At 36.2% G+C, this 5,627-nt stretch overlaps 1 protein-coding gene and 1 long non-coding RNA gene across 5 annotated transcripts in view; both read right to left on the bottom strand.

Moving 5' to 3' along the window:
• The window catches only part of LOC117182181 (RNA-binding protein fusilli), a 141,491-nt gene that overhangs the window by 85,649 nt on the left and 50,215 nt on the right, over positions 1-5,627 (bottom strand). The gene's annotated exons all lie outside the window — the stretch shown is intronic.
• LOC117182183 overlaps positions 3,236-5,627 on the bottom strand; it is a 16,412-nt gene continuing 14,020 nt past the window's right edge. The window contains exon 3 of the long non-coding RNA XR_004468280.1: positions 3,236-3,294. This is a non-coding gene — a long non-coding RNA (uncharacterized LOC117182183). The remainder of the gene's footprint in view (positions 3,295-5,627) is intronic.

Genomic DNA, 5,627 nt, shown 5'->3' on the forward strand with positions numbered 1-5,627 from the left:
AATATATGTGTCTCAATTTTTTCTAGTGTCGAATAGTCTTAGTTATTGGCCGTTGAAAAGCAGTGTACCGGTAGTGGCGTTTTGGCCGTTTAAGGGTTAACCAGGATTCTGGTTAAATATGCCCTTACTATCTTTTCTGGTTACAACAGACAGAATTCTGATTACTTGAACGGGAAACAATATAGTAAGGGCATATTTAATCAGAATTCTGATCGAATTAACCAAAAAAATTTTTGAGTGAATGTTTTTGAACGACATTAACTGATCTTAATACATTCAAAAAAAAAACTAAGTGCACCCAGGTGGCATAGTGCTGCGCCAGTTGTCATCGAGAAGTAATGCCAGTACTGCATATTAGCACCATGTGCTGGTTAGCAACCAAATAGAGAGTTCTTCCGAGGGATGGATCGGTACTGGCTTAGTACTGAACCAGTACTAAGTTCATGTGCTGGTTAGCAACAAACTTAGAGTTGTGCCGAGCGTCGGCGTGGTACTGTCATGGTACTGAACCAGTACTAAGTCCATGTGCCAGTTATCAAACGACTTGAGAGTTCTGCCGAGGGTTGGCTCGGTACTGGTTTACAACTGAACCAGTATTGAGTCCATGTGCTGGATATCAACCGACTTGGGACTTTTACCGAGAGTTGGCCTGGTACTGGCTCAGTACCAAACCAGTATTGAGTCTATGTGCTGTTTAGAAACCGACTTGAGAGTTCTGCCGAGGGTTGGCTCGGTACTGGCTTAGTACTAAGCCAGTTCTAAGTTCATGTGCTGGTCAGCAACAGACTTGAGAGTTCTGCCGAGGGTTGACTCGGTACTGGCTTAGTACTGAACCTGTACTAAGTGTATGTGCTGGTTAGCAACCGACTTGCGAGTTCTGGCGAGCGTTGGTTTGGTACTAACTTGGTACTGAACCAGTGTTAATTCCATGTGCTGGTTAGCAACAGACTTAGGAGTTCTGCCGAGCGTTGGCGGGTACATGCTTGGTACTGAACCAGTATTAATTCCATGTGCTGGTTAGCAACAGACTTAGAAGTTCTGCCGAGGGTTGGCTCGGTACTGGTTTGGTACTGAACCAGTATTGAGTCCATGTGCTGGTTATCAACCGACTTGGGACTTTTACCGAAGTTTGGCCCGGTACCGGCTCAGTACTAAACCAGTATTGAGTGTACGTGCTGTTTAGCAACCGACTTGAGAGTTCTGCCGTGGGTTAGCTTAGTACTGGCTCAGTACTGAACCAGTACTAAATCCATGTGCTGATTAGCAACAGACTTAAGAGTTCTGCCGAGCATTGGCTCGGTACTGGCTTAGTACTGAACCAGTGCTAAGTTCATGTGCTGATTAGCAACCGACTTGCGAGTTCTGCCGAGGGTTGGCTTGGGACTGACTTAATACTGAACCAGTACTAAGTTCGTGTGCTGGTTAGAAATCGACTTGAGAATTCTACCGAGCCTTGGCGTGGTACTAACTTGGTACTGACCACGTCTTTAAAGGTGGTGTGGATTTGTGAAAAGTTAGTCTCAGTGATTTGTTTTACTGAAAATTTATACAAATTTCTTAGTTACGTTGAGTAAAATAAAATAACATGAATTACATCTTATAAATGCTTCGCTATAATTTTAGGTTTTCTATAACTGTAGTCAATAGTACTGCACTGAGATTTGTGAATTTACAGACACCGTTCACAGATGATTATTTAGTATATTATAACTATATGATTACAGTATTATTTTATAACAAGCGTATTAGAGTACCGTATACCAGATACTGTGTTCTGCTCTCTGTTTTTAAGCTTGGAACCTTGTGAGATGAAGTTAGCTTCGTAATTTCGTAAAGAATCAAAAGGTTGAGACCGCGATCCTTCGAGACTAACAATCGCGCGAAGACGAAATTCAGACGCAGAGACAAGAAACTGCACTACCGCGCCGTTTTCTAGCAGTAGCATAACTAAATTGTGTAGGACCTCGCTCAAAATTACTCAATGGGTTTATTTATAAGTACAAAGATCAAAATTTTGTACTTACATTTGCTGGACAAAACAAAAAATAAAAATATTTGCATTTTTCTAATTTTTTTCTGCTGAGTTAAGAGGATTCCTGGAAGCTATAGAGATTCTACTGCAATGCAGGGCCTCCCGGTATAGTGTTTACACCACTGCTTATCGGCCTGATTTATGTTTCGACTTGAATTTTCGAATTGAGCGGCGTCAAAGATCTGCGATCGCGTGGCGTGTTTTACATAGTGTTGACAAATTTTAATTTCGTGAGGAATTAACTTTAACTACAACTTGGATAAAGCAGTTAAGAAAGGTAAGTAACTAATTCTTTGTAATAAATGCAAGGTTATAGAAATACAATATTATTGAAAGACCTTGCAATAATTAAAGATTAATCTAAATCAAAGATGTGGGCAAATCGACAGTCAAGCGCACGAGGAGGCAAATAGAGGTTATGTATTCTTTCAGTTAACTATTTGTTTTTACAAAGTCTTTTGATATTAATTTCTACAATCAATACATTATAAGTAAAGAAAATTAAGACATTAAATTGATAAAAGATGAAAACTACTTATATAAAAAATCAGGTTCTGTCCACCGTTTACAGAAATTTAGTGAATGTCTACCAAATATTTTCGCTTTCCGAACCGCTTGGAAAAAAAAAAATTGTAAAAATATTAGATACTGAAGTTTATTTACAAAATTCTTATTTTCTATCGAACTGTCTGTCGAATCCAATAAACTTCATTTAATGTCGACGAAAGTTATAGGCTTAAGGATCCAGAAATAAAAATTAAAATAAAATTGTCTGTTGATTTGTAAAAAATTTAAGTATTTTTTATTTCTTGATCATACAGCTAATCATAACACCCACGTTGTTCTGCTGCTGCTTTTTGTTAAAACCACCCAACTGAAACTATGAATCCGCTTCAAAGAAGTTTGCACGCTAAATTATAAAATTTTCAAACACTTATTTTTTAGATGTTTGGAAAATATGTATAGCTTTAAGAATGTGCAGTAATAAATATTTGCTAATAAGCCATTATATGTCATGTCTGTTACAGATTCAACAATCTCGGGTAAAGAAAAAACTGGGGAAAAAAGAGAGGATCCGAATCTGATAACAGCAATACTTCATCAGACAGAGATAGATCTTCAAGTTTTTTATTATATATTCTTAACTACATTGTATTTCAAGTATATATTTTAATTTTTAAAACCTTGGTGATTTTCAGGTTCTTCATCACTTGAGCTCGATAATTTGGGATTGCAAGATACACGAGATGTTGTTTCTGCTTCTAAAAAGTAGAATACCCAAATGAAAAGTAATAAAAAGAAAGGTATCGGTTAGATTAATTTCTATTGGAGTTTTTCTCCACTGAAATTTCTCCTTTGATCTTAAAGTTAATGGAGTGATATAAAATAATTAAAGTCACATTTGTGAGCTATTTGAAAGATATTTATAGCTTTAGAAATTTGTAGTTCAAAATCTTTGCTTATAGTCTAATATATTATGTCTGTTACAGATTCGAAGATCACACCTAAAGTAAAAAGTCAAAAAAGAAAGGGTGGTTCCGAATCTGATGAAAGTAATACTTCGTCAAGCAGCAACAGAACTTAAGTATTTATTTTTATGATTGTATTCTTTATTGCATTGCGTTTTTTGTATTTATGTATTACTAGAAAGTAAGAAAAATAAGGTTAATGGTTAGATTCATTTATATTTTTATGACCGCAAAGTTTAGAACGTTCATTTGAACGACAAAAAACATTTTTTTTTACGATTTTTTTTGGTTGAAATTGTTTTGGCAATCTTAAAACGCATTTCATGCAAAAATATTGCCAAATTATTTATTTAGGGGTTGTCTAGCAACCCCTAACGTGATTTTTGTAGATGCGACAGAAAAGTCGACGACAAAGTCGATAAAGTTAATATATATTTAAGAGAGTAATAAGTCCGACCGTACGGAATCAACACCAGACGAAATTTTTTGGTGTTGAGAAACCTCGTTCGAACCCCTAAGAACCACCCCTACGATAAACGATATTTGAAATGAGTAAAATCGACAAAAACAGCCAGAAGGTAATAAAAAGTCGGGTGTTTAACGTCCCGAAAAATTACCCCTTTTGTTTTACCGACTAATGCTTGTGGTAAGAAACCTCGCTCGAAAACCGAAAACCCACCCCTAATTAATAAGTTCCCAAAATTCTAGGAAAGGTCCAATTCAGTTTAAAGGTAATACTTTCACGATCATTTCATAGCCTAGAAAAATCATAAAAGACATCTCCCTAATTATGGCACTGGCCGAACATCTCGGTCGGATACCAAAAAACCACCCCTAATGGAATCCAGTTTTTGAAAATTCGGAAAATCGACAAAAACAGGCAATGGGTAATAAAAAGTTGGATGTTTAACATCCTGCAAAATTACCCCTTTTGTTTTCCCGAATAATGCTGGTGCTAAAAACCTCGCTCGAAAACCAAAAACCCACCCCTAATTAATAAGTTCCCAAAATTCTAGGAAAGGTCCAATTCAGTTTAAAGGTAATACTTTGACGATCATTTCATAGCCTAGAAAAATCATACAAGGAATATCCCTAATTATGGCACTGGCCGAACATCTCGGTCGAATATCAAAAAACTACCCCTAATGAAATCCAATTTTTAAAAATTCGGAAAATCGACAAAAACAGGCAAAGGGAAATAAAAGTTGGATGTTTAACGTTGAAAAATTACCCCTTTTGTTCCCCCGATTAATGCTTGTGGTAAAAAACCTCGCTTGAAAACCGAAAACCCACCCCTAATTAATAAGTTCCCAAAATTCTGGTAAATGTTCAATTCATTTCGAAATTAAAACATATACGATCATTTAATAGCTCAGCAAATTAATAAAAAGTATCCCCCTAATCATGGTAGTGGCAGAATATTTCCGTCGGATACCAAAAAACCACCGCTAATGGAATCCAGTTTTTGAAAATTCGGAAAATCGACAAAAACAGGCAATGGGTAATAAAAAGTTGGGTGTTTAACGTCCTGGAAAATTACCACTTTTGTTCCCCCGACTAATACTGGTGGTAAGAAACCTCGCTCGAAAACCGAAAACCCACCCCTAATAATGAGTTCCCAACATTATAGGAAATGTCGAATTCAGTTTAAAGGTAATACATTTACGATTATTTCGTAGCCTAGAAAATTAATAAAAAGCATCCACCCAATTATGGTACTGACCAAACATCTCGGTCGGATACCAAAAAACCACCCTTAATGAAATCCAATTTTTGAAAATTCGGAAAATGGACAAAAACAGACAAAGGGTAAAAAAACTTGGGTGTTTAACATCCTGCAAAATTACCCCTTTTGTTTTCCCGAATAATGCTGGTGCTAAAAACCTCGCTCGAAAACCAAAAACCCACCCCTAATTAATAAGTTCCCAAAATTCTACGAAATGTCTAATTCAGTTCGAAATTAATACAAGTTCATTTTATTAGGGGTGGTTTTTTGATATTCGACCGAGGTGTTCTGCCACTACATGTACTTGAAGTTACGAACGTTCATATGAACGAAATTAAAGATTTTTTTTCCCGAATTTTTTTTTGCCTAAATCATTTAGGATGACAAAAAATTATATTCC

The sequence above is a fragment of the Belonocnema kinseyi genome, chromosome 10 (assembly GCF_010883055.1).
Source record: "Belonocnema kinseyi isolate 2016_QV_RU_SX_M_011 chromosome 10, B_treatae_v1, whole genome shotgun sequence".
In the NCBI taxonomy this organism is placed as follows: Eukaryota; Metazoa; Arthropoda; class Insecta; order Hymenoptera; family Cynipidae; genus Belonocnema; species Belonocnema kinseyi.